We start from the raw sequence: 19,707 nt of genomic DNA, 5'->3' as shown, positions 1-19,707 counted from the left end.
TAATCCACACACACACACACTATATATACTATATATATATACTATATATATATATAGTATATATATATATACTATATAGTATATATACTATATATAGTCTATAGTATATATATATAGTATAGTATAGTATAGTATATATAGTATAGTATATATAGTGTATATACTATATATATACTATATAGTATATATATAGTATATATAGTATATATAGTATATACACTATACTATATAGTATATATATAGTATATATACTATACTATATAGTATATATAGTATATATGTATATATATATAGTATATATGTATATATATATAATGAATCATCTGAAATTTTATCACTCGGTAGTGATTATTTTGGGCCAAACATTTTTTTCTATGTATGTGTGCATGTGTGTGTTTTATTAAGACGTATGCAGATGTATGTTTGGTTTTTTTTAAAATTTTTAACGTTTATTTATTTTTGAGAGCGCCCGACGCAGGGCTCAAACTCAGGAATGGCAAGATTCTGACCTAGGCTGAAGTCGGACGCCTAACTGACTGAGCCACCCAGGTACCCCCAAATGTATGTTTTATTAAAATAGAGTTTAAAAATACAAATCATTTTGGAGTTTCTTGTTTTCACTTATAATACATGACAAACATCAAACAATAAATGTGCATGTACCTGCTGAGGCTTACTCTTCCAGAAACATCACTAGAATAATCTTGACTCTCAATCTCAGACTTTAAGACTCAACTGTCACGTCTGTAGCTGGACACCAGGCCCCACCCTCCAGGCAGAGTTAGTGCTTTCTTTTCCTTGCTCCCTAGCACCCTGTGCATTTCCCTCACTTGGCCTCATTGCCTGTTGACTAGCTTATACCCAGAAGGCAGCTGTGAGTTCCGGACACAAAGGATCACCCATACGTATCTCTACGTTCCCAGTGCCCAGCATGTGAGCAAACCCACAGATATTTCTCAGGTTAAATAAAACACCCACTTCTATGAAGCAATCTCGCATAGTGGATAATAGTGTCAGCTCTGGAACATGGCAAACGTGTTTCCAGGTAGATTTTTGGGTTTGGGATTTTTTTGTAGGAGGCAGGGTGGGGAGAAGAGAGGAATCAGGAAAATTAGCCTGATCAGCTTGCTAATTAATGAGGAGGCTGTGGCAAATAATCTTGGGAAAAGATAGGACAGTCAGGTTAAATCGCAGTACAGGTCCTGGGTGGTCCTCATACTCGTCTTTCCGAAAGGAATTCCAAGGGCTCTTGTTTCACGGAAAACAGAGAAGTGAGGTTTACCCAGTCGGCTCCTGAGCCCCAAACACACCACACCCTGGGAGGTAAGTCACCACACATATGAACCGAGTCACTGCCCTTGGGTAAGCCCTACGAAATTTGCTACAAAATAAATTTCATGGGGTTGAGTATTAACTGAATAGCCCTAAATTGACTGTTTTGTGTTAAGTGGTTATGGAAACATCAACAAACAAAAGTAACCTAAAGACACTTGCCCTGTGAACAGGAATTTCTCCTTTCAACATTGCCTGCAAATTGAGCCCTCTCTGTCCTTCATCTCATGAGAATCACTTACATTAGTGGGCACCTGGCTGGCTCAGAGGACCCTGCAGCTCGTGATCTTGGGGTTGTGAGGTTGAGCCCCATGTTGGGTGTAGAGATTAAATAAATAAAACTGAAAACATTTACATTTGTGACTATTCCGGTGCTGGTTTTCTTGGATCCACCCAAATGCTGTCAGTTATCATCTAGATGTTGACCCAAATCTCTATCTAACCCAGATCTGGCTCCAGAGCTTTAGCCCTGAATCAATTAGGATCATGTTTTGCTGTAGTGACAGAAAACCAATCCCAGGGGCTTAACTAAATTAGGGTTTATTTTCCTCAGATGGTAGACAGCTCAGGGCCACACAACAGCTCCACAGTGCCAGACTCCTTCTGTTTTTCTTCTCTGCTTCCCTTAGAACGCTAAGGGCCTGATCCTCATGGTCACAAAATGGCTGCATCTTGTCTAAGCATCAGAAGTCTGTTTAGGCAGGAAGAAAGTAGAAGGACAACGGTAAAAGGCCAGCTGGGTCTGTCCATTGTTATCAGGAAAACAATAGCTTTTTCTGGAACCTCCACCCAGTGATGTCCACTTATTGGTCAGAACTGGGTCTCATGACCAACCATAGAGAGTCCGGGAAGACTGGCAAGAGAGTCAGATGTTTTAACTAGGCACATCACTGTCCCAAAGTTGGCTTCGGTTAGGAAAAGAACGGGGAGAGGATGTTGAGTGGGCAATTAGTAGGATACCCCATAGACCTGCATGCATTTCCAACTATCTTCTGGACAGCTCTGCTTGGATATTTCAGAAGGATCTCAAATTCAGCATGTCTCAAATTCAGGTGATCTCATTGTCTGCCCTCCAAATTGGTTCCTCGTGCACTGGCTTCTTACTACCGTGAAATTAACAACCATTGACCCAGTTTGCTAAAGAAAGAAAGCTTGACTTCTCCCTATCACCATCCGGCTGTATCCAATCACTTAGCACCCTATGGGTTCTTCTGGCTGTCCCCCTCCCTCCTTCTCTCACTGCCATTGTTTCTGTCCAGGTCACTATTGCCTGTGCCCTCCCTCACAGCCCTGAGGAAACTCTTGCCCTGTTCTAATTCCGCTACTATTCTTTCCGCTGCAGCTGCCAGAGACTTTCTTAAATTCAAAACTGTCAATGCCCTCCTCTGAATAATCGCTCATATTTCAATGATTTCCACTTTTTCCTGTGGGAAAAAGTCCAAACTCCTTGACATGACCAGCAGGGTTCTCTCTGACCTGGCCCCTGCCCACCTCTCAGGCCTTACTGCTGCCTCCCACACTCCAGTCACATTAAAATACTTTTAAATACTCTTTCCTAGAAGAGCCACTTTTCTCACTGAGGGGCTTTGTAGACATCTTCCCATCAGCTTGAATCTCCCCTTCCCTTCCTGTTCCCTTAGCTAATTCTTCTTCCTCTTTTTTTTTAATGTTTATTTATTTTGGAGAGAGAGACAGAGACAGAGCCTGAGCAGGAGAGAGGCAGAGAGAGAGGAGACACAGAATACTAAGCGGCTCCCGGCTTCAAGCTATCAGCACAGAGCCCAACGTGGGGCTAGAACCCATGAGCCATGAGATCATGACCTGAGCCAAAGTCAGATGTTTAACTGACTGAGCCACTCAGCCGCCGCCCCCCCCCCCCCCTTAGCTAATTCTTATCTTTCAGGTGTCAGATCACTCACGGCTTCCTCCAGAAACTCTTCCCAGGTCTGCCATTGTAATTCCTAACGTTCTGCATCGTAGTCATCTGTTTATGTGTCTTCCTCAACAGCGAGATCAGTGACTCTCAAACTTATGAAAATTTCAGAATTGCGGCTTGTTATGTTCCTACAGAGACCTGCAGAATCAGAGTCTTTGGGGGCCCAGGAATCTGCATGTGGAGCAAGCAGCCTGGGTCATTGTGAGACAGATGGCGTAGGAACCAGATCTGGAGAAACACTGAATCAGACTCTAGGCAACTTCAGCGCAAGCAAAGTGTCTTGGTCCCCAGAATGTCCCTAATGTGTAACACAGGGCCAGGCACAGAGTAGGTCACCTTTCAAGCTCCAATCCTTTGTCCTTCGTCTCCTCTACCTGCCTCATCCACATAATAACAATGACTGCTATTTATAGGGTAGCACAAACTATTGTCAGATAGGCAGACAAACAAATAAGAGTGATTGTACTTCAGTGATTCTCCATTGTCCGCAGCTTCAAGTCTAAGCTCCCTAGCAGACCAGAGATTTGAATCCAGCAATGGAGCTGCTGTGAGTTTGAGCAATTTGCTTGGCTTCCTCATCTGAAAAATGAAGCTAATAGGTGTCCTAACCTCAAGAGGTTGCTCTTATGAATAAGTGAAATACTGAGCTTGAAACAGGGGGCTCAGTCAGTTGAGCATCTGACTTCGGCTCAGGTCATAATCTTGGGGTTTGTGAGTTCGAGGCCCACCTTGAGCTCTCTGCTGTCAGCAAGAAGCCTGCTTGGGATCCTCTGTCGTCCTCTCTCTCTGACACTCCCCTTTGCCTGGGTGGCTCAGTCAATTGAGCAAATGACTCTCCATTTGGGCTCAGATCATGATCCCAGGGTCCTTAGATTGAGCCCCGCCTCCGGCTCTGTGTTGAGCATGGAGCCTGCTTGGGATTCTCTCTCTCTCTCTCTCTCTCTCTCTCTCTCTGCTCCTCCTCCATTCACACACGCTCTCTCTCTCTCTAAACATTAAAAAAAAAAAACCATGCAAAACAACCATCTTTTTTGTGTGGTTAAATAGGTATGTACTAGAAGCAATTAAACACACACATTGAGTTAATAAATTGATAAGCCCCAAATTCAAAATGGCAGTGACCTAGAAGCATAGATAAGAAGAATTAGAGAGTTTCACAGAGACATTCAACTGTGTTCTTAACACTTCATTTCTTAAAGAACAAAAGAGCTGAAGCAAATACAGGAAAATACGAAGATATAACTTAAGATGGGTAAAGAGTACATAGAGGTATATTATTGTATTTTTGTGTATGCCGTATAATTTTTTAAAGGCTTCGATAAGAACATATAGAGTAGGGACTTTGGGATCCAGAAGCACCCTAAATCTCTGGGGTCATTTCACTGCCATCTGTGATGGTGGTCGCCCTCCTCAAGCCTCTTAGCTGTCCTGGAGGTGGGCGGGGGGTGCGGGCCTCCCCTTACACAGCTTCACAGGGACTGACCCACGCCTGCGGACGCCCGCAGCTCTGAAATCCAGCAAGCCCCGGGCACTGGCATGACCGGGTCTGCCACTCCCCCGCTGGCGGGAACGCCTGCCCGCAGGTGCCACCAAGCCTAGAGGCCGAGTAGGAGGGAGGTCCCCCTCCCGGGAGCTGGATCCAGCCGGGAGCCTCTGCTGCGTGACCTCCGCTCCGCCCAGCTCTAGCCCAACCCGAGGGAGCTCTGGTGGGACACTTGCGGACACCAGTCCGGGGGCGGCCCCCGGTCCTGGCGAACCCTGTCGGGGCCCAGCATGCCCTGCGCTGAGCCCGCGGTCCCCGCCTCCGCGTTAGGAGCGTCAGCGGGAGCTGAGAGGGGTGTGCACAGGCCGCGGCAGATTCCCATTCCAAAAAGTTCAACTCGGCTTTCTCCTAGCGTAAGGGCTTGAAAACCACCTGAACGCCACCAGTGCCACAGATCTGTACTCACGCACGTGAAAAGGTCCACGTGGTAGCACGTCATAAGATGCAGATGATGGGCCGGCGGGGGGCGGGGGAGCGGGTTACACAACGGTGTGTGTAAATATAATCTCATTTTTAGCGTGTGCTTAGAAAAAAAAAAAAGCCGGAAATGAGTATCTATGTAAAGTGGGATTAAGAATGATTTTTTTTATTCCTGGCTCTATTTTCTAAATGTTCTATGTTTTAATTGGCTTTTATTTATTTTTTTTATATTTTTTTTAACGTTTATTTATTTTTGAGACAGAGAGAGACAGGGCATGAATGGGGGAGGGGCAGAGAGAGAGGGAGACACAGAATCTGAAACAGGCTCCAGGCTCTGAGCTGTCAGCACAGAACCCGACGCGGGGCTCAAACTCACGACGCGGGGCTCAAACTCACGACGCGGGGCTCAAACTCAGGAACCGTGAGATCGTGACCTGAGCCGAAGTCGGACGCTTAACCGACTGAGCCACCCAGGCGCCCATTAATTGGCTTTTAAAACGAATGTAAGAGTGGGAAAATAGTTCTTCCTTATTCTTCTAGGTTCTTGGCCGAGATCCCACCCATAATAAAAAGATTAACAGGAGAAAAAGAAATTCCCACAAAGATATGGGACTCAAAGGCAACCACCGCGGTTGAGGCTTGTATATATACCTTCCCGATCTAAGGAAAAGGATAGGGATCTGGGATTTGAGGGGGGGGTGGGGGTGGGGGAAAGCAATTCGCAGGAAGGTGAGAAGAGCAAATGTTTGGTAAACAAACGTTTGCCCTGCCCTGCAGGTAAGTCTCTCAGTTGAAAATGTGATCTCAGGTAATAGCCCTGTTCCTGTTTAGAGGCCCCCTTTCTAAATTCTTTTAGGCCCTTAAGGGAAGATAAAAAGCTTTTCTTTAGTCTGCTGGGTCTTGATTGCCTTCAGCGTAAAATAATCCACATGCCACCGTGGCCATTTTGGGTGGCCTATTCTACCACTGCTTTGTTAGATTAAAAAAAAAAGGGGGGGGGGGGCGCCTGGGTGGCTCAGTCGGTTAAACGTCTGACTTCGGCTCAGGTCATGATCTCACAGTTCGTGAGTTCAAGCCCCACGTGGAGCTCTGTGCTGACAGCTCGGAGCCTGGAGCCTGCTTCACATTCTGTGTCTCCCTCCCTCTCTCTCTGCCCCTTCCCTGCTCATGCTCTGTCTCTCTCTCTCTCAAAAATAAATAAACATTAAAAAAAAATTTTTTTTAAATAAAAAAAATAAAAAAAATTGCACAGTTTCAAAAATTCACCAAGTACAAAAAAGTACTCAAAACATAAGTCCTTCTCTCATCTCAGTCCTTAATCCTCCTCTGCCAGAGCAGGACTTTTGTATTCAGAACCAATTTTTATAATCAGAAACAAAGGGCCATTTGGAACGAATGAAGCATTTGTTTCTGGGTTTGCAGCTCCCATTTAGAGACTGGGAAGAGTCTTAGGGCAGGGTAAGAAGTCGAGCTTGGCATCCAGACAGGGTCTTGAACCTCAGCTCGGCGACCAGTGCATTCTTGAGCAAGTCACCAAGCATTTCTAATGCTGCTTTCTCATCTTTGAAACGAAGATAACCACCCATCCCACCATTTTATTGTAAAGATAAGATGAGATCGTATGTATAAAGCTCTTGGTGCCATTGCACCAGGTATAAATGCCCAGTAACTGCCAGCCTCGGTCATTATAGTAATTATGTGCCACATCCATCTGTGAGATAGGGAAACTGAAAGAGTGGATAAAAAACCTGGTTTTTGCTCCTTTCTCTGCTTCTATTTTTGCTAGGATCTACATCCCCACTTTACGCATGTTTCAGGAGGTAAATAGGTATGTCCTCCTTGTAAGGGACAAGGAGTTAATGATTTTTTTTAAAAAATAAATAACATGTAAGGAAGGACCAGGTGAAAATGAGCAGAGGAAGCTATCATGTGTATTCCAGACCGCCACCGGAACTGGACATCTCCATGCCAACACCCCTGGGCACCAAGGAGTATAACACCTGGGTCCTGGTCTTTGTTCGGACGGGTTCCTAGATGCCTGAGAGGACAGGTACACCATGCTATCATCCTCAGTAAAAACCCCGAGACCCGGAACAAAGACCAGGCTCCCTCCTTTCCTTTCTGAGTCTCCCAGACACTGTCTGTGCCTGTATTCTCTCTATACCTACAATACACTCTGCTTTCACCTCCTGCTGGCTCGCGCTTGATTTCTATCCTGTGCACAGCCAGGCGCCCTCTTGGCTGGTCCTCGGGGACCCCCCTCTGGGTCCTGGTACCTGGCCTGCGGCATCATTTGCACTTAGTTAAGTCTTCAGAAACGGACAGATAGACCCTTTGTTTGGCAGGGAACAGTGTCTGAGATTAAAAACAGCTGTAAACAAAATTTCCCTTGAAGGTGACATGGGCTTCAAGGAACCACAAACTCCTTTGTAGCTTGGCAGCTGATGGGTGGGGTAAAGGGTTCACTATGGGGGGAGGAAGGCTGAGACCAGGCTCTGTAGCTAAAACAGGCCCCATCAGGCTAGGGGCAAACCCAAATATGTATGCTCTGAAAAGTCTCAGAGAAAGCAAGCAACCAACCAGAGGAAAATAAAGAACTGGGTGCAGGAGTGAGGAAATGAATACGCATTTGTCCTTTGTGCTGAACTCAGTGTCCCCATCTTCTGTGAGTGAGCGATTCCCTGCATGCACAGACTAATACTTTAGGGCACAGAACACAGAGATTGGGAGTGGGGTAAGGGCATGGTGGGGCCAGGTAAGGGACCGAGGTTTATTGAGCCCTGACCATACCTAAGGCAATTTTTTTTTTTTAATGTTTATTCATTTCTGAGAGAGAGTGTGTGAACGAGGGAAGGGCAGAGAGAGAGGGGGACAGAGGATCCGAAGTGGGCTCTGTTGTGACAGCAGTGAGACTGATGTGGGTCTCGAACTCATGAACCGTGAGATCATGACCTGAGCTGAAGTCAGATGTTCAACGGACTGAGCCACCCAGGCGCCCTGTGAGGCAACTTATACGCATTTTTTCCATTGAATATTCATTACTTTGTGAGGTAGATGTCACAGCCTCATTTGCAAATGAAACATTCAGGATTAGGGAAGTTAATGACTTGATTAAAGTCACACAATTCCTAAGTGATGAAGCTGGCAGCCGTTCCTGCTACATCATACTGCCTTGTCAACTTCCATGATTTCATGGAGGGATGGCTTACTGTAGTGGATAAGCAAGGACTCTCACTTCGGAAAAATGGGATTCAATTCAGGAGACTTTCTGTGTGGACCAGGGCAAATCATGTGATATCTCTGGAGCCTGGTTTTCTTTTCTGCAAAATGGTGATCATGACACCTGTAACACTCACTGAGTGGTTGGATAGATCAAATGCGTCTGACAGTGCTGCTTAAACTTGAAAGAGCTATGTGAATATTAGTGCTTGTCATTAGTCGCCAGACTTATAGGAATTCTCTATGATGGAGACTATGTCCAGGAAGGTACCAGATGCACGGTAGGCCGTCCCTCTGCATGAGCTTGGAGAGATGAGATGGAGGGAGTGGCTGGGCTTGCCCAGAATAGGAGGACTTTGCACAGTATTTGGTACTTTCAAGCAGATCAGTAAACATAAACTGAAATTAATCCAAGCACGGCATGGGAAGTGGTTTGGGTGAAAATGGATTCTTTCATTAAATATTTGTTACTTACTCTGTGCAAGGCCCAGAGCTGAGATCTGGGGAGATTAAGGAGAATAAAACAGGTCCTTTATAACATGAGATAGAAAGTGCTAAATGCCACTAGAGAAGTTCTCTGGAGCTGTTGGGAAAATAGACATGAACGACCCAGATGGACCCTTGCTCAAAGAGCTCCTACCTCGGTGAGGCATACTGCATCCTGGGCCCAGTAATCAGGTTCATCAGAGTAGGGCACAGCTATGGGTGGTCAGAGGGGGAGGGAAGACTCCTGCCTGGGGGCAAGAGGCTGAGGGATAGGGAAGGCGGGAAGGGGTGGGTGGGAGATTAAGGTCCTTAGTTCTTTGTTCTAACTCAGTGGTGGTCGACATTAATTTGAACAGTGGACAATGGTGGGTTGCAGGGATAGAGAGGAGGGGACAGGGAGGAATGAGGTTCGGAGGGAGGGGCTAGTGGTATGCTGGGAAGAACGGGATATTGGGGTGGGGGAAATGGGGGTAGGAATTGTCCAAAGAGGAACTCTTTGCTTAGAGAATGGGTCAGAGGCCGAGTTTCCCTTCTCACAGACCCCTTCATGATATGGGGAGATTCAATGTATAAAATCTTGCACTTTTTATTAGATTCATATCCTTAGTCATTTAAGTTTTCTGAACCTCAAGTACTTTATAAAATGAGGCCATTTATTTGTATTTCGTGTGATTGTCGTAAAGAATGAATTAGACCAATTCTATAGCATCTGTGCCCTAGGAGATATATCCAGGAATGTTCTAGCAGCACTATGTGTAGTAGAAAACACTGGAACCATCTTAAGTGTGTCCCTCAGTTCAATGAATAAACAAATTATAATGTATTCATAAAACAGATTACTATACAGCCAAGAAAACGAATGAATTAGAACTTTGCGCATCAACAAGAATGAATCTCGGGAATACAATGTTGAATGAAAAGCATAAGTTACAGAAAAATACATATACTCTAATTCCTTTTATTTAAAATTTAAAAACATGCAAAACTAAAGAAAATACTCTTTGAGGATACAAATACATAACTATAAAGAAAAGTGAGAGAGAAAGTCAGAAAATTTAGGAGTGTTATTATCTCTGGCATCAGAAGGAGGGTGATGGGATGAGAGAGGAGCACTAAGGTTTCCAAGGTAGAAGTAATATTCATTTTTAAAAATTGGTTTTAGGCGCAGGAGTTTTGTTGTATCTTTGTTTTCTTAATGCCTTATGCATATTTTGTAAGTATTCTTTTTTACCTGCTTAATATTAATACAAAAAATTTAAAAACCTGCCCCATCTTTTAAAAAAAATTTAAAATTTAAATCCAAGTTAGTGTAATAATACTTTCAGGAATAGAATTTAGTGATTCATCGCTTACAAAGAATACCCAGTGCTTATCCCAACAAGTGTCCTCTGTTATGTCCATCCCCCCACCCAATACCCTTCCGGCCACCCTCAGTTTGTTCTCTGTATTTAAGAGTCTCTAATTATTTGTCTCCCTCTCTGTTTTTATATTATTTTTGCTTCCCTTCCATTATGTTCATCTGTTTTGTATCTTAAACTCCTCATATGAGTGAAGTCATATGGTATTTGTCTTTCTCTGACTAATTTCGCTTAGCATAATACCTTCTAGTTCCATCCTCGTTTTTGCAAATGGCAAGATTTCATTATTTTTGATTGCCGAGTAATATTCCATTGTGTATATATGCCACATCTTCTTTATCCATTCATCTGTCAGTGGACATGTGAGCTCTTTCCATACTTTGGCTATTGTCAACAGCCCTGCTATAAACATTGGGGTGCATGTGTTCCTTCAAATCAGCACTGCTGTATCCTTTGGATAAATACCCAATAGTGCAATTGCTGGATCATAGGGTAGTCCTACTTTTAATTTTTTGAGAAATCTCCATACCATTTTCCAGAATGGCTGCCCCAGTTTGCATTGCCCCCAGCAGTGCAAAAGGGTTCCTCTTTCTTTGCATCCTCGCCAACATCCGTTGCTGCCTGAGTTGTTGATGTTAGCCATTCTGACAGGTGTGAGGTGATATCTCATTGTGGTTTTGATTTGTATTTCCCTGATGATGAGTGATGTTGAGCATTTTTTCATGTGTCTGTTAACCATCTAAACCTGCCCCATCTAATACCAACTGCTGTAAATTACGTAATAGTTTTAAAAGGAAACAAGCCAGGGCGCCTGGGTGGCTCAGGCAGTTAAGCATCCAACTCTTGGTTTTGGCTCAGGTCATGATCTCAGGTCCTGAGATGGAGCCCGCATCAGGCTCAGTGCTAACCAAGGAGCCCACTCTTCCTCTGCCCCTCCCCCACTCATAAGTGTGTGTGTGTGTGTGTGTGTGTGTGTGTGTGTGTGTGTGCGCGCGCGCGTGCGCGTGTTCTCTCTCTCTCTCTCTCTCTCTCTCAAGAAAAGCAAACAAACAAAAAAAGGGAAACAAGCAAATTTAGGGAATTAGCTTTGAACGATTTGGCTTATTGTGAATCAGCTTCTGGCTTATTAGCCATTTGGCAAAGTGGTGGTTTGAGGAATTATTCATTTGGGCAGCTGGCTTTCTGTGATGTGCTTGTTGGAAAACTGGCCTGGAGTCTGGTGTTGAGTAAGATCAGGGCTATTAGAAGGAAACAAGGTGGCCAAGCCGGGGGGAGGGATCCTAACCCCGCCTAGAGGAGGAGGGGAGGTTTGTTTGAGGCCTGGCTGAGTCCTGAAGAATGAGTAAGCGCTAACCAGTTCTGTCAACTCTGCCCCTTAACAGCTCTCGGAAATGCCTACTTCTCTCCACCCCCACAGCCAGCTCCCAGGTCCAGGCTCCTGGCATCTTGCCCCGGACCACTGCTGTAGAGGCCTCTTGACTAGTGTCCTGGCATCCACTCTGGCCCCCTTCAGTGTGCCACACCAGAGCCAGAGGGAAATTTCTCATGCATAAATCTGATTTATCTTCCCTGCTTGACACCGTTCAATGGCTTTGCATGGCCCAGAGGATAATAGTCACAATTAATCTCCTCGCTTATTGGGACAATTAAAGGAGTTACCACGTGCAAAACATCTAGAAGAGCGCCTGGCACACGGTGAGTGCCACACCGATGTTAGCTCTCACTACCGTTACGAGGCTGCGCCCCTCCCCCTCCCTCCACCTTGCACGAGGTGTCCAGTTTCACCTGGGATCTTTCCCCTGATCGCCAGGTGCTCCTCACTTGTCTTCTAGCCATTCCTCGAATGCACCATGTCCCTTCTTCCTTCAGGAAGTAGCCCTTTGAGACTTAGCCATGCGGTGACTTACCTGAAACACACTGCCTGCTTCCACAGACGAGGTGCTTCTCCGGGGCAGGGACAGTTTCATTTCTCTCTCTGTCCTCAGTGCCAAGCACAAAGCGAGCATCAGCAAGCCTTGTTAAATAAAAGAATGAAAAAAGGAAAGGGAAGGGAAGGGAAGGGAAGGGAAGGGAAGGGAAGGGAAGGGAAGGGAAGGGAAGGGAAGGGAAGGGAAGGGAAGGGAAGGGAAGGGGGAAAAGAAAAGAATGGATACTTTGAGGCTCTGAACAGCTGCTACCCCTATGATAACAGAGCTGATTTCGCACTGTGTTGGGCTGTCCACAGCCTGTATGACCCGTTTGCTGGCCCAACATTTTGGGGGCTGCAGGGAAATTTTCTGAGGACTTTGCCCCTGAGAACCACTCAACCGAAGCCTGAGCAGGGGCCCCAGGATAGCCAAAGCCGAAGCATCTTTTTGCTATTGATCAGCAAGTTTCCAAAATAAGATGCCCTGCCAGCCTTTGGTCAGACCTCGGAAGTTGTCCCGCTCCATTCCACACTTGCCTTCCTCAGTCTTCAGAAATGGACCGGTAGACCATTTGTGCCCGCAGTGTGGCTCAGTCACGGCCCCCCACCCCTCAATTCGTGAACACCGTGTGAGCACTCAGTGAGGAGGGGCACTTGGCGGAAAGAGCCAGGAGCAGCTTGGAGCTCAGGGCTCCGGGTGAGGAAACAAGGCAGGTGCGAGCACCGTTCACATCAACGTAGAGGGAATGTCTAGCACACAGAGAATGCCCAGCGTTTGTAGGGCAAATGTACGGTGGGTGCGGGGGTGGGGGTGCTCATACATCGGCTGTCTCTTCCCAGATGAAGCTTTCAGCAGAACTGGGTTTTGAGGCATGCATGGGCAGCTGTTATCACATGATGGGGATGTGGAGGAGAGGTGGGGTGTCGTTTGAAGAAGAGGGAACAGCATATGCGAAGACACGGAGGCCGGAAGCAGCACAGGGTTGCCACGGTATTACAAGCAGGTCTGGAGGAACACGGGGAAATGGGGTGGGGGAAAAGCAGGGTGCGCGAGCAGGAGATTGGGCTGAAGAAGAAGGCGGCTTTATCCCATGGCAGTGGGGAGCTCATCAAAGGTTTTCAGCAGGGGAAAGGCATGATGATATTTTCTTTTTAGGAAGGTCACTCTGGTAGTCTGTGTGGGGCTGAGAAGGACAGAAGGGAGACAGCCAGGGGGCTGGAGGCTGTCCTAATGGTCCAAGTGAGAGGTGGTTCAGGGGCGCCTGGGTGGCGCAGTGGGTTAAGCGTCCGACTTCAGCCAGGTCACGATCTCGCGGTCCGTGAGTTCGAGCCCCGCGTCGGGCTCTGGGCTGATGGCTCGGAGCCTGGAGCCTGTTTCCGATTCTGTGTCTCCCTCTCTCTCTGCCCCTCCCCCGTTCATGCTCTGTCTCTCTCTGTCCCAAAAATAAATAAAAAAAAAAAAAAAAAAAAAAAAAGAGAGAGGTGGTTCAGCCTGACTTAGGGCAGCGGCAGGGTTGAGGACAAGAGACTGATTCTAGACACCTTTGCGCCCTAGAACGGACCAGGCTAGGTGACTCATCTGTCAAGTATGTATTACGCTCCTTCTTCATGTTTACGAAAACATGTACGTGTGTGAGAGAGGAGAGGTACAGAGATGGAGGAGACCCGTCCCTACCCTTACAGGGGGAGGCCGACACACATCCGTTCACCGTGTGGACGGAGTGCCTGCTTGGCTCGTGCGCACAGAGGAACACAACAGAAGGTCCGCAGAAGCCAACTGTGCCAGGAGCAGTGCCACGAAGTGCCGTAGACAGAGGTGCCAGAGGGACAATCCTAGCTTGCGGAACTCTACGAGGCCAGATGGAGGGGCGGCATTTTAGTGGGACCTTGGGATGTGGCAAGGGCAGCCAGGGGGAACCCGTGATGCTTTGAGAGGCCACTCCAGGCAGAGGGAAGAGTCTGAGCGAGGGCACAGCGATGTCAAGTCCCAAGGAACGGTGATTCAGTCTGGTGTCCGTGTGTGTGTGTGTGTGTGTGTGTGTGTGTGTGTGTGTGTGTGATTAGAGAAGGAGAGAGAGAGGAGATGGCCAGGGCAGCTAGGGGTAGACCGTGGTGAGCCTCAAACACCAGCCTAAGGAGCAGGGGTGGGTTGGGCCAGCCCTAGAAAATCACAAAGTCTTCTGTGCAAGGCAAGGGGCATGGTCTGAGCTGTGCTTCAGAAAGATGAATCTGGTACCATGTTCAGCACAGCTGAAGGGACAAGCCCTTGCCAGGGTGGGGAAATAGGTAGGTGGTCATTGGCGTAGCCATTGTGAGAGATGATGCTCTGGAGAAGATTTCTAGCAAAAAAAGAAAAAAAAGAAAAAAAAAAGAAACCAAGGGGAGAGGTGTGGGAAATATTGCAAAGGCAGCCTATGTAAGTAAGAGTCCACAAGTGCTGATCGTCTGTTTGCTGTTTATTGTCCATTTACAGTTTATTGTCTGTTCACAGGGTCAGGCTCTGTGCTAGGCACTAAGGGTGTGGGCAGATTCAGGCGCAGTTTACAAGGATCCCTTGCTTGGCAGGCTTGGTGAACTCACAGACCAAGGCGGAGAAGAAAGGAAACGTTCGTCGCCTTTTGAGGACGTGCCAGGTACTGAGCTAGAAATTTGATGTACATAATCGCACTTGATCTCAAAGCTATAGTCAAATGGGGCAAGTAAGCTTAGCTGCATTTTTCAGATTTGGAAACAGATTCTGAAGGGTGAAGTGACTTGCCCAAGTTCACAGCGGCTAATTTGAGGAAGCCTCCAAAGGCAGTGCTTTGTCTCATATACCGGGAGTCTCCATTGAAGCCATCTAGACCTTTCATGAATTCGTTTTCCTCACTGCATATCTACATATGCTATTACATATCAGTAATAGTACCAATGACGAGCAGTTGGGAAGTACCGAGAATTGTTCCAGGCACTTCAGGTATACTAGGCTAATTTAATACTTGCAACAATCCTGTGAGTTAGATACTAGTATTATCCCCATTACACAAACAAGGAGACTGAGACACAAAGGGGCTAGTAACTTATCCAGGGTCAAACCACTGGTGAGTGGAAGAGACAGGTTTTCGACCTTAGCAGGCTGTTTCAAAGCCCATGCTCTTAACCAATGTGCTATGCATAAATGATAACCAGACGGACTCCTACAGAGGCATAAAGTAAATCACCAGGTCTGCTTGCTTGCAGCATTTTATATCTATACATGTTTATTCCTTCAGCACTTATCGAAGTGTTTTTTGCTTGCCGAATCCTATGTTCAGCACACCAAGGATCCAGGGATACCTACGACAAGAGCCTGCCCTCAACTCTGGTGGGAAGACATAGAAATGAACAGGTATGGTGAGGTACAGCGAAACCATCGGAGGGTTTGATCAGAGGTCTGACATGAGCTAAATTAAGTTTTAACGTGAACATCATCGCTCTGCTTGCTGTGTAGACAATAAACCTTAGGAGACTAAGGGTGGGAGTCAGAAGACCAGTGAAGGTTGGTGCAGTTGATCAGAACAGAGACACAACAGTGGCCTGGGCAGTGGCATCACAGCCAGGGGGTCCCTGGTTTGGCCAAGAGCTCTGTTTTAATACTCTGGGGAGCAGGGAGACTAGGGTTTTCCACTAACTCTTGGCTCCCCCACTAATTGGCCTTGTTGGGTCTCTGAACAGGTCTTTTCATGACCGATGTGAGATGCTTGGGTCAGAGTGCCTCTAAGGTTCCTGTCTTCTCTAAGGTTCAATGTCATTACCCTGCTTACCTTCTGCCAGTGACTTTGTACAGCTATGTAAACCCTGTACCATCGCCTCACGGAGCCACCTCCCACATCATTTTCTGCCACTTTCCGAATCATTGCTCTACTCCAGCCACACTGGCTTCCTCTTTGTTCCTCAGAGAGTCAAGCTTGTCCCTACCTCAGTGCCTTTTCACCTGCTGTTCCCTCAACTTAGGAAGTACTTGCCCTCGATCGTCACATGGTTGGGTCCTTCTCACCCTGATCTCAGCAGAAACTTTGTTTGCTCAGAGAGACCATTTCTAACTGCCTTGACGTAGGTGGATCTGCAGTCTGCCATATTGTTTCTCCTAGTTTACATTTGTCTTAGAACTTATAATGAACTGAAGTCCTCTTACTTAGTTGTTTATATCTTTATTGTCTATTTCCCAATACAACATCAGTTCCATGAGAGCAGAGACCTTGTCTGTCTTTGTTCATTATGATTATCCAGTGCTTCGAACAGTGTGTGGTCAGTACATAGACAATAAGTATTGAATCATCGAGTGAATAAATGAATGGATGAATGAGGCATCTTTCAGATGTTTGTAACATATAATCTAGAGCAGGATGTTATCCATTTTCTGAATCAGATTATTGTAATTTAAAAAAAAATTAATTTTTGTTTTTGAGAGAGAGCGAGAGAGCACGTGAGTGAGAGAGTGCATGAGTGAGAAGAAAGGGGCAGAGACAGAGGGAGAGGGAATCCAAGCAGGCTCTGTGCTGTCAGTGCAGAGCCCAACGTGGGGCTCAATCTCATGAACCATGAGATCATGACCTGAGCCAAAACCAAGAGTCGGACCCTGAACTGACTGAGCCACCCAGGTGCCCCCGAGAGAGAAAGAATCTTAAGCAGGCACCACGGTCAGTGCAGAGCCCGACAAGGGGCTCAATCCCACAACCGTGAGATCATGACCTGAGCCAAAGTCAAGAGGCAGATGCTTAACTGACTGAGCCACTCGGGGGGGGGGGGGGGGGTCCCAGAAAATTTAAAACATTTAAATAATTAAAAGCACAGATCTAAGGACAGCAGTGAGTACACATTCTCCTGAAGTTTTATGTTTTTAAATCATGGAATCATAGACTGCTCAGGTTGGATGGGAATCATCTTAGTCTTCAGAGTCAGGCAGATCTGGGTTCAAATGCCGGCTCTGTCACTTGCTAGCTCCACAAACACATAAGTCACTTAGCCTCTTGAGCCTCAGTCTCCACAGCTATAAAACGGGGATTATAATGCTTACCTTGGAGGAGGCATGAAGTCAGATATTAGATACAAAGTGCCTGGGACACAGTTGGTGCCCCGTAAATGTTAATTCTTCTTCCCTCCGCGGAGGGACCGCGTAGGTCCTGATAACCAATATATGTTGAACAAATGGTGGGGCCTACTCCAAGGACCTCATTCTGCTGATGAGGAAACTGTAACCCAAAGAGTCACAGTGACTCTCTAGGTCGTGTGGCATGAGGACGCCAGAGTGTGGCTTAGAGCATGGCTTCATTTACAGCCCAGCACTTTTATATCCTCCCTATACGCTCCTGCTTTGGTTTTCTTCCCCGTCACACACAGCATTCTGGGGCCTGAACTGGGTTTTCTGTGCATCCACACAGCTACTCAAACCTCAGGGGGACTTGGGGGCTGTGGGGAGGCCTGGACCAGAGCTCGTAAACAAAGCTCAATACTTCACAAGCTTTGTAAAAAGTGTTTACACACAGGCTTACTACTGGCTTCTAGTGGTAAACTGTCCCTGAAATGAGTTCTCACTGGCTAGAAGTACAGGCAGGGTCACACTATTTATATTCACCAGGCCCCCGCAGTGTTCATGTATCATTCTGTTCAGTTCACAGCACTCCCTGAGGCCACCCCACTGCCTGGCCTTGTGCTGGGCCCTGGACCTCCGACTCTGAAGACCAGTGAAACCAGTTCAGGGGCGGAAGCAGAGATGAATGTAGGCAGTTATCACACAACGTTCTCTGAGCTGACACAGAGAAATGCAGGAATCTGAGGGATCCCAGAGCGGGGGGCCCTAGCCCAGCCTGGGAGAAGGCTGCAGGGAGGGCTTCCTGGAGGAGGTGACATCTGAATTTTATTTTACTTTTTTTCCCTATATGAGGAATATTCTCTTGTTCTGGAAACATGGCTTTCGCAACCCTGGAAAACACGAGGTTGAGGGGGAACTGAACTGCCCCAAAGCACTCTTAATTTTTGCTTCTTGGAGGTTTGGATAATCTTGATTGGCCCACGGGATCCTAATGTGGGCACTTTTGCCATAATGTCATATGCATGGCCCTGAAAAGAAAACAAACGAAAATCCTTTTGCAAAATCCCCTGGTGTAAAAATGATAGGGTTTCACAACAACAGTGGAATAAGTTAAAAGCTATGGGTCTTTGTAAGCAGAGCTCTAACAAAAACAGCACCAATCCTAATAAATGGTGGCTCAGTGGCTGCCGGCCTTTTTACCCAGCATCAAGGTCACTTTGTGCTAGCAGCCTTAAGCCTGAGGTACCTCGTCCCAGATGTAGGATTTTTGCGGCATTTGCCTCTGACGGAACCGGATTCATCAAAGTGACAACTGTGGAGTTGCCCCCCTCTGGGATCCCTCAGATTCCTGAGCTATGATTTAGACTTCTTCAAAAGCTAAAACAGTTTCTCATAAATACAAGAGGAAGTGTCTCCACAGTTTCTTCATCTGAACGATCCGCTTCCTCAGAGAGCCTAACATAGTGGAAAGGGCAGTGGTTCCTGAAGCCACTAAATCAGCAACAACACATACCAGAGAAAAGCACTTCTGCAGGATTTTCAGCATTTCTGTGAGATCTTCTGAAAAGGCTAGAGCTTCCTCTTTAGTGGTGAGAAAGCTTGTTCCTAATTGCCTCAAAACACAAGCATGCTGGATGCTGGAATATATTATACAGGAATCAATATGGCTCCCACATAATATGGACGCTACAGCCCTCCTTACCAATCGTGTGCAACTACTCCTGTGAGAGAAACCCGCGTTTCAGCAGAACAGACCGTTCTGAATCTTCCCTGGGGAGGAACATTTACAGTGGTTTCTTCTGCAGGAAGTTTTCCCAGAACCTCTGGTCTCTTCTTTCTTCCTGCTAATGGTCAGAGCCCATTCTCCCTTTACAGTGCAGGCGACCTGTGACAGGACGCTCTTTTCTTCAGCCATCACAGCAGTTTTGTGGATGAAGACATGCAAGTGACAGGCACCATCCCCACTGATCCCTCTCAGGGGGAGGAGGAGGGATTTAATCACTGCTGAGGGCTCCCGGGCCGCAAGGCTTGTGCCAGACATCTGCCATATGGCACTTAATTTCATCTTTACAGCAGCCCGCTGAGACCAAGGAAGGTTTCATTCCGAAACAGTTTGATGTTGCCTTCACTTCTCAGGGGAGGGACCAGGAGCTCAGAGATGTTTAAGGTGACCTAGCTGAGCAGTGGTAGGGTAGAAAGAGAACCCACCCTGCGTGAAGATAACACCTGTGGTCTTTCCCTACGGTTCCTCACGGAGGCAAGCTGGCAACTGGCAGCATAATGGATGAGCTTACCCCTCTGCAGAGCAGCCCTGGAAAGCCTGGATGCCTCCCAGGCCCAGAGCAGGAAGCTTCTACCTGAGCAGGACCACGTGAATAATGACTCTCATTTAGGGGAGCATTTATTATAAGCCGGGCACTATGCCCAATGGCCCACAATATTATCTGTCTAAACTTC

At 46.7% G+C, this 19,707-nt stretch overlaps 1 long non-coding RNA gene across 1 annotated transcript; it reads left to right on the top strand.

Annotated features, from left to right (window-relative positions):
- The first annotated feature begins 5,012 nt into the window (after window positions 1–5,012).
- LOC147576771 (uncharacterized) lies at window positions 5,013–16,617 on the top strand. Its single transcript, XR_015241455.1, has 3 exons — window positions 5,013–5,229; window positions 14,692–14,833; window positions 15,452–16,617. It is a non-coding gene; the product is annotated as an uncharacterized LOC147576771 (long non-coding RNA).
- The last annotated feature ends 3,090 nt before the right edge of the window (window positions 16,618–19,707 follow it).

Source organism: Puma concolor, chromosome D1, assembly GCF_028749965.1.
Source record: "Puma concolor isolate L17-30 chromosome D1, mPumCon1.1.hap2, whole genome shotgun sequence".
Classification (NCBI taxonomy): domain Eukaryota; kingdom Metazoa; phylum Chordata; class Mammalia; order Carnivora; family Felidae; genus Puma; species Puma concolor.
This window is presented reverse-complemented; position numbering and strand designations above follow the sequence as displayed.